Below are 10,799 nucleotides of genomic sequence, written 5' to 3' on the forward strand. Positions count from 1 at the left end.
GTCTTGAAAATCAAGTTTACTTTGAAAATCAACTTTTACCTTGAAAAATAATTTTTTGTTTTGAAAATCAACTTTTACCTTGAAAATATATTTTTCTTTGAAAATCAACTTTTACCTTGAAAATAATTTTTTGTCTTGAAAATCAACTTTTACCTTGAAAATCATATTTTACCTTGAAAATCATTTTTTGTCTTTAAAATAAACTTTTACCTTGAAAATCAACTTTTACCTTGAAAATCTACTTTTACCTCAAAAATGTACTTTTACCTTGAAATCAACTTTTACCTTGAAAATCATATTTTGTCTTGAAAATCAAGTTTTGTCTTGAAAATTAAGTTTCACTTTGAAAATGAACTTTTACCTTGAAAATAATTTTTTGTTTTGAAAATGAACTTTTACCTTGAAAATCAACTTTTACTTTGAAAATCAACTTTTACCTTGAAAATCTTTTTTTTTTCTTGAAAATCAACTTTTACCTTGAAAATCAACTTTTACCTTGAAAATCATATTTTGTCTTGAAAATCATTTTTTTGTCTTTAAAATCAACTTTTAGCTTGAAAATCATATTTTGTCTTGAAAATCAAGTTTAACTTTGAAAATCAACTTTTACCTTGAAAATAATTTTTTGTTTTGAAAATGAACTTTTACCTTGAAAAAAAATGTTTACTTTGAAAATCATCTTTTACCTTGAAAATAATTTTTTGTCTTGAAAATCAACTTTTAGCTTGAAAATCATATTTTGTCTTGAAAATCAAGTTTTACTTTGAAAATCAACTTTTAGCTTGAAAATATTTTTTTGTCTTGAAAATCAACTTTTACCTTGAAAATCAATTTTTACCTTGAAAATAATTTTTTGTTTTGAAAATGAACTTTTACCTTGAAAATCAACTTTTACTTTGAAAATCAACTTTTACCTTGAAAATCTTTTTTTTTTCTTGAAAATCAACATTTACCTTGAAAATCAACTTTTACCTTGAAAATCATATTTTGTCTTGAAAATCAAGTTTTGTCTTGAAAAGTAAGTTTTACTTTGAAAATCAACTTTTACCTTGAAAATAATTTTTTGTTTTGAAAATGAACTTTTACCTTGAAAATCAACTTTTACTTTGAAAATCAACTTTTACCTTGAAAATCTTTTTTTTTTCTTGAAAATCAACTTTTACCTTGAAAATCAACTTTTACCTTGAAAATCATATTTTGTCTTGAAAATCATTTTTTGTCTTTAAAATCAACTTTTAGCTTGAAAATCATATTTTGTCTTGAAAATCAAGTTTTACTTTGAAAATCAACTTTTACCTTGAAAATCATTTTTTTGTTTTAAAAATGAACTTTTACCTTGAAAAAAAATTTTACTTTGAAAATCATCTTTTACCTTGAAAATAATTTTTTGTCTTGAAAATCAACTTTTACCTTGAAAATCAACTTTTACCTTGAAAATAATTTTTTGTTTTGAAAATGAACTTTTACCTTGAAAATCAACTTTTACTTTGAAAATCAACTTTTACCTTGAAAATCTTTTTTTTTTTTCTTGAAAATCAACATTTACCTTGAAAATCAACTTTTACCTTGAAAATCATATTTTGTCTTGAAAATCAAGTTTTGTCTTGAAAATTAAGTTTTACTTTGAAAATCAACTTTTACCTTGAAAATAATTTTTTGTTTTGAAAATGAACTTTTACCTTGAAAATCAACTTTTACTTTGAAAATCAACTTTTACCTTGAAAATCTTTTTTTTTTCTTGAAAATCAACTTTTACCTTGAAAATCAACTTTTACCTTGAAAATCATATTTTGTCTTGAAAATCATTTTTTTGTCTTTAAAATCAACTTTTAGCTTGAAAATCATATTTTGTCTTGAAAATCAAGTTTTACTTTGAAAATCAACTTTTACCTTGAAAATATTTTTTTGTTTTAAAAATGAACTTTTACCTTGAAAAAAAATTTTACTTTGAAAATCATCTTTTACCTTGAAAATAATTTTTTGTCTTGAAAATCAACTTTTACCTTGAAAATCAACTTTTACCTTGAAAATAATTTTTTGTTTTGAAAATCAACTTTTACCTTGAAAATAATTTTTTGTCTTGAAAATCAACTTTCACCTTGAAATAATAAGTAGCCATGGTAACAAACTCAGGGGGTGCACAAACAGGAACTAAAAGGAGTCCAAAACAAACTCAAAATCATGATCCCGACCCACGGATGAAAATATGTTGTCTTTGTAGCATATTCAACTGAATATGGCTTGAAAAGGATTTGCAAATCATTGTATTCTGTTTATATTTACATCTAACACCATTTCCCAACTCATATGGAAACGGGGTTTGTATTTGCGGCCCTTGCAACCATCTGAAGGGGGCGCCACCACCCAAACTAAATGCTGCTTATTGCGCTCTTGTGTTTATGTGAAAGTTTCAAGAGTTCAGTTCATTGTTGGACGTGCCCAAGGTGTGTGTTTGGCAGCCAGCACTGAAGTGGTGAGGTGGTCTGGCTCCCCGGGTGGAGGCTGAGTGTGCCTGATGGAACCCCGTCAAGTTGTTCATAGTCTGAAGACTCCATGGTGATCACCTGGCTCAGCGTGATGACACAAGAACTCTTCACAGTATTGATCTTGTGGCAGATCTCACTCCAGGAGGACACTCTCTCTTGATCAATCATTCATATTAGGAGGCGGGACTTTTTTTCTACTTCCTGTCTTCAATGTACACTCTGCACACATGTTTCTACTTCCTGTCTTCAATGTACACTCTGCACACATGTTTCTACTTCCTGTCTTCAATGTACACTCTGCACACATGTTTCTACTTCCTGTCTTCAATGTACACTCTGCACACATGTTTCTACTTCCTGTCTTCCATGTACACTTTGCACACATGTTTCTACTTCCTGTCTTCAATGTACACTCTGCACACATGTTTCTACTTCCTGTCTTCAATGTACACTCTGCACACATGTTTCTGACTTCCTGTCTTCAATGTACACTCTGCACATGTTTCTACTTCCTGCCTTCAATGATTTTCAAGGTAAAAGTTGTATTTCAAGGTTGATTTTCAAAGTAAAAGTTGATTTTCAAGGTAAAAGTTGATTTTCAAGACAAAAAAAGATTTTCAAGACAAAAAAAGATGTTCAAGGTAAAAGTTGATTTTCAAGGTAAAAGTTGCTTTTCAAGATAAAAGTTGAATTTCAAGACAAAAAAAGATTTTCAAGGTAAAAGTTGATTTTCAAGGTAAAATATGATTTTCAAGGTAAAAGTTGATTTCAAGGTAAAAAATGATTTTCAAGGTAAAAGTTGATTTCCAAGAAAACAAATATTTTAAGGTAAAAGTTGATTATCAAGGTAAAAGTTGATTTTCAAGAAAAAAAAAATATTTTCAAAATAATAGTTGATTTTCAAGATAAAAGTTGATTTTCAAGGTAAAAGTGAATTTTCAAGAAAAAAAAATATTTTCAAGGTAATAGTTGATTTTCAAGATAAAAGTTGATTTTCAAGGTAAAAGTTGATTTTCCGGACCAAAAATGATTTCCAAGGTAAAAGTTGACTTTCAAGGTAAAAAATGATTTTCAAGGTAAAAGTTGATTTTCAAGGTAAAAGTTAATTTTCAAGAAAAAAAAATATTTTCAAGGTAGTAGTTGATTTTCAAAGTAAAAGATGATTTTCAGGACAAAAAATTATTTTCAAGGTAAAAGTTGATTTTCACGGTAAAAAATGATTTTCATGGTAAAAGTTGATTTTCAAGGCAAATTTGATTTTCAAAGTAAAGTTGATTTTCAAGACAAAAAAAGATTTTCAAGGTAAAAGTTGATTTTCAAGGTAAAAGTTGATTTTCAAGGTAAAATATGATTTTCAAGGTAAAAGTTGATTTTCAAGGTAAAAAATGATTTTCAAGGTAAAAGTTGATTTCCAAGAAAACAAATATTTTAAGGTAAAAGTTGATTATCAAGGTAAAAGTTGATTTTCAAGAAAACATTTTTTTTTTCAAAATAATAGTTGATTTTCAAGATAAAAGTTGATTTTCAAGGTAAAAGTGAATTTTAAGAAAAAAATATTTTTTTTCAAGGTAATAGTTGATTTTCAAGATAAAAGTTGATTTTCAAGGTAAAAGTTGATTTTCCGGACCAAAAATGATTTCCAAGGTAAAAGTTGACTTTCAAGGTAAAAAATGATTTTCAAGGTAAAAGTTGATTTTCAAGGTAAAAGTTGATTTTCAAGAAAAAAAAATATTTTCAAGGTAGTAGTTGATTTTCAAAGTAAAAGATGATTTTCAGGACAAAAAATTATTTTCAAGGTAAAAGTTGATTTTCACGGTAAAAAATGATTTTCATGGTAAAAGTTGATTTTCAAGGCAAATTTGATTTTCAAAGTAAAGTTGATTTTCAAGACAAAAAAGATGTTCAAGGTAAAAGTTGATTTTCAAGGTAAAATATGATTTTCAAGGTAAAAGTTGATTTTCAAGGTAAAAAATGATTTTCAAGGTAAAAGTTGATTTCCAAGAAAACAAATATTTTAAGGTAAAAGTTGATTATCAAGGTAAAAGTTGATTTTCAAGAAAAAATTTTTTTTTTCAAAATAATAGTTGATTTTCAAGATAAAAGTTGATTTTCAAGGTAAAAGTGAATTTTTAAGAAAAAAAAAAAGTTTTCAAGGTAATAGTTGATTTTCAAGATAAAAGTTGATTTTCAAGGTAAAAGTTGATTTTCCGGACCAAAAATGATTTCCAAGGTAAAAGTTGACTTTCAAGGTAAAAAATGATTTTCAAGGTAAAAGTTGATTTTCAAGGTAAAAGTTGATTTTCAAGAAAAAAAAATATTTTCAAGGTAGTAGTTGATTTTCAAAGTAAAAGATGATTTTCAGGACAAAAAATTATTTTCAAGGTAAAAGTTGATTTTCACGGTAAAAAATGATTTTCATGGTAAAAGTTGATTTTCAAGGCAAAAGTTGATTTTCAAAGTAAAGTTGATTTTCAAGACAAAAAAAGATTTTCAAGGTAAAAGTTGATTTTCAAGGTAAAAAATGATTTTCAAGGTAAAAGTTGATTTTCAAGAAAAACATTTTTTTGTCAAGTTAATAGTTGATTTTCAAGATAAAAGTTGATTTTCAGGTAAAAGTTGATTTTCCAGACAAAAAAATATTTTCAACGTAAAAGTTGATTTTCAAGGTAAAAAATGATTTTCAAGGTAAAAGTTGATTTTCAAGGTAAAAGATTATTTTCAGGACAAAAAATGATTTTCAAGGTAAAAGTTGATTTTCAAGGTAAAAAATTATTTTCATGGTAAAAGTTGATTTTCAAGGCAAAAGTTGATTTTCAAAGTAAAGTTGATATTCAAGACAAAAAAATATTTTCAAGGTAAAAGTTGATTTCCAAGAAAAAAAAATATTTTAAGCTAAAAGTTGATTTTCAAGGTAAAAGTTGATTTTCAAGAAGAAAAAAAAACATTTTCAAGGTAATAGTTGATTTTCAAGGTAAAAGTTGATTTTCAAGGTAAAAGTTGATTTTCAGGACAAAAAATGACTTTCAAGGTAAAAGTTGATTTTTAAGGTAAAAAATGATTTTCAAGGTAAAAGTTCAATGTACACTACTCACACATGTTTCTACTTCCTGTCTTCAATGTACACTCTGCACACATGTTTCTACTTCCTGTCTTCAATGTACACTCTGCACACATGTTTCTACTTCCTGTCTTCAATGTACACTCTGCACACATGTTTCTACTTCCTGTCTTCAATGTACACTCTGCACACATGTTTCTACTTCCTGTCTTCAATGTACACTCTGCACACATGTTTCTACTTCCTGTCTTCAATGTACACTCTGCACACATGTTTCTACTTCCTGTGTGACTCCCTCACACCCCTAAGGCGCAGCGCAGCGTCCTTGTGTTTAGTGCAAGACGTGCAGTATTTGCGTGACCTTGAGAGATGGTGGCCGGCCAAGAGCGCTGCAAACAACGCTGCATTTTCCCGGCGGCGGACTCAACTTGTTAATCGGCGGATGATTGCGTTTTTAAAAGGAGATCACAACTCAGGTGGTGGGAGAACTGTGGGCGGACGCCGGACGCTTTGTCCATTAGCCGCTGCCATGTGATGACAATTAGGTATGTCCCGTGTACCGGGGGAAAGGGAGCGGATATGGAATTCATTACACCAGCCAGTTAGCCCATTTTGCAGGCGCTAAACGCCCTTGTTAAAAGTGTATTTGCCATGGTAACGCAGTAATGACAGCACGGCGCTGTTGTTTAGAGCCACCACCCCCGGTAGAGTTGGCCCTAAGTGGGGCGAGCTGGAGACCGAGGTTACGCACGTGTCACCGTCTGATACCGACACAAAATGCATCAGCACGGGGACAAAACTAAGATGGCAAGACAGGCTTCGGTCGGTAATGAGCGCACCCTGTTGTTTGTGGCCCCGTCCGGGTCCAGGGGCCACAAAAGCATAAACACAAAAGCAAATATGTTGTTTTCAAAAATGCTTACATTTCTTTCATTCAGTCATTATTGTTGTTATATCCATGAACAACTGTGGTGTTTTACAATATCTAGCATACTTTCAAACCTTGCCTTACAAACCCCAATTATATATTATTATATTATTATATTATTATATTATTATATTATTATATTATTATATTATATTATTATTATATTATTATATGATTATTTTTTATCATATTATATTATCATATTGTATTATTGTATTATATTATCATATTATATTATTATTATTATATATTATATTATTATATATATGTTATTGTTGTTATATCCATGAACAACAGTGTTTTTTTCCAATATCTAGCATACTTTCAAACCTTGCCATAAAAACCCCAATTATATATTATTATTATATTATATTATATTATTATTATATTATTATTTTTATTATTATATTATATTATTATTATTATACATTATATTATTATATTTTATTATATATATTATTGTTGTTATATCCATGAACAACAGTGGTGTTTTACAATATCTAGCATACTTTCAAACCTTGCCTTACAAACCCCAATTATATATTGTTATATTATTATATTATTATATTATTATATTATTATATTATATTATTATTATATTATTATATGATTATTTTTATCATATTATATTATCATATTATATTATTGTATTATATTATCATATTATATTATTATTATTATATATTATATTATTATATATATGTTATTGTTGTTATATCCATGAACAACAGTGTTTTTTTCCAATATCTAGCATACTTTTGTCATGTCTGTGTTAATCATGTTTTTGTTTTGCTTGGGTTTTGGGCTCTTTTTTTAGTTCCTGGTTGCACTTCCTTGTTTGGTTTGGTTTCCATGGTCACCCATTAGTTTTCACCTGTCTTGTCACGCACCTGTTTCGAGTCACGCACCTGTTTTCACTGATCACGTCACTATTTAAATCTGTCTGTTTCTGTTGTTCGTCCTGGTGTCCTCACACTATTTCATCACTCTGCTCCATGTCTTGTCACAGTTCTTTACCAAGTAAGTTTTGTTCATTTATGCCACAGTTAGTGTTTTTGTTTTATTGTTCATAGTTTTTGTGCCCACGTGCATGTCTTTTGTTTCATAGTCAAGTTTGTATTTCCGCCTTTGTGTGCGCCTTTTGTTTGCTTCCTTTTTTTGTAGTTTATTAGTGTTAAAAAATAAATAATGTATTTAAATTCACGCCTTGCCAGCGCCAATTTTCCTTTGCCTTCTGGGAGAACAAACCACGCCATAGACCCAGTCGTGACAACTTTCAAACCTTGCCATAAAAACCCCAATTATATATTATTATTATATTATATTATATTATTATTATATTATTATTTTTATTATTATATTATATTATTATTATTATACATTATATTATTATATTTTATTATATATATTATTGTTGTTATATCCATGAACAACAGTGGTGTTTTACAATATCTAGCATACTTTCAAACCTTGCCTTACAAACCCCAATTATATATTATTATCATTATATTATATTATTGTTATTATTATTATTATATTATTTTATTATTATTATTATATTATTATTTGTATTATTATATTAGATTATTATTATATATTATATTATATATTATTATATATATATTATTGTTGTTATATACATGAACAACAGTGGTGTTTTACAATATCTAGCATACTTTCAAACCTTGCCTTACAAACCCCAATTATATATTATTATATTATTATATTATTATATTATATTATTATTATATTATTATATGATTATTTTTATCATATTATATTATCATATTATATTATTGAATTATATTATCATATTATATTATTATTATTATATATTATATTATTATGTATATGTTATTGTTGTTATATCCATGAACAACAGTGTTTTTTTTCCAATATCTAGCATACTTTCAAACCTTGCCATAAAAACCCCAATTATATATTATTATTATATTATATTATATTATTATTATATTATTATTTTTATTATTATATTATATTATTATTATTATACATTATATTATTATATTTTATTATATATATTATTGTTGTTATATCCATGAACAACAGTGGTGTTTTCCGATATCTAGCATACTTTCAAACCTTGCCGTATAAACCCCAATTATATATTATTATCATTATTTTATATTATTGTTATTATTATTATATTATTTTATAATTATTATTATATTATTATTTTTATTATGATATTATATTATTATTATTATTATTATTATATATTATATTATATATTATTATATATATTATTGTTGTTATATCCATGAACAACTGTGGTGTTTTACAATATCCAGCATACTTTCAAACCTTGCCTTACAAACCCCAATTATATATTATTATATTATTATATTATTATATTATTATATTATATTATTATTATATTATTATATGATTATTTTTTATCATATTATATTATCATATTATATTATTGTATTATATTATCATATTATATTATTATTATTATATATTATATTATTATATATATGTTATTGTTGTTATATCCATGAACAACAGTGTTTTTTTCCAATATCTAGCATACTTTCAAACCTTGCCATAAAAACCCCAATTATATATTATTATTATATTATATTATATTATTTATATATTATTATTTTTATTATTATATTATATTATCATTATCATACATTATATTATTCTATTTTATTATATATATTATTGTTGTTATACCCATGAACAACAGTGGGGTTTTCCGATATCTAGCATACTTTCAAACCTTGCCATATAAACCCCAATTATATATTATTGTCATTATATTATATTATTGTTATTATTATTATATTATTGTATTATTATTATTATATTATATTATTATTATTATTATTATTATTATATATTATATTATATATTATTATATATATTATTGTTGTTATATCCATGAACAACAGTGGTGTTTTCCGATATTTAGCATACTTTCAAATCTTGCCATATAAACCCCAATTATATATTATATTATTATATTATATTATTGTTATTATTATTATATTATTATATTAAAATATGATATTATTATTATTATATATTATATTATTATACATTATTATATATATTATTGTTGTTATTTCCATGAACAACAGTGGTGTTTTCCGATATATAGCATACTTTCAAACCTTGCCATATAAACCCAAATTATATATTATTATGTTATATTATTGTTATTATTATTATATTATTATATTATATTATTATAATAATATATTATATTATTATACATTATTATATATATTATTGTTGTTATACCCATGAACAATGGTGGTGTTTTCCGATATCTAGCATACTTTCAAACCTTGCCATATAAACCCCAATTATATATTATTATCATTATATTATACTATTGTTATTATTATTATATTATTTTATTATTATTATTATATTATTGTTTGTATTATTATATTATATTATATTATTATTATTATTATTATTATTATTATTATTATTATTATTATTATTATTATTATTATATATTATATTATATATTATTATATATATTATTGTTGTTATATCCATGAACAACAGTGGTGTTTTCCGATATCTAGCATACTTTCAAACGTTGCCATATAAACCCCAATTATATATTACTATATTATATTATTGTTATTATTATTATTATTATATTATTATATTATATTATTATAATTATATATTATATTATTATACATTATTATATATATTATTGTTGTTATATCCATGAACAACAGTGGTGTTTTCCGATATTTAGCATACTTTCAAACCTTGCCATATAAACCCCAATTATATATTATTATATTATATTATTGTTATTATTATTATATTATTATATTATTATATTATATTATTATAATTATATATTATATTATTATACATTATTATATATATTATTGTTGTTATATCCATGAACAACAGTGGTGTTTTCCGATATCTAGCATACTTTCAAACCTTGCCATATAAACCCCAATTATATATTATTATCATTATATTATATTATTGTTATTAATATTATATTATTTTATTATTATTATTATTATATTATTATTATTATTATTATATTATATTATTATTATTATATATTATATTATATATTATTATATATATTATTGTTGTTATATCCATGAACAACAGTGGTGTTTTCCGATATTTAGCATACTTTCAAACCTTGCCATATAAACCCCAATTATATATTATTATTTTATATTATTGTTATTATTATATTATTATATTAATATATCATATTATTATTATTGTATATTATTATTATCATACATTATTATATATATTATTGTTGTTATATCCATGAACAACAGTGGTGTTTTCC

Source organism: Entelurus aequoreus, linkage group LG14 (genome assembly GCF_033978785.1).
Source record: "Entelurus aequoreus isolate RoL-2023_Sb linkage group LG14, RoL_Eaeq_v1.1, whole genome shotgun sequence".
Classification (NCBI taxonomy): Eukaryota; Metazoa; Chordata; class Actinopteri; order Syngnathiformes; family Syngnathidae; genus Entelurus; species Entelurus aequoreus.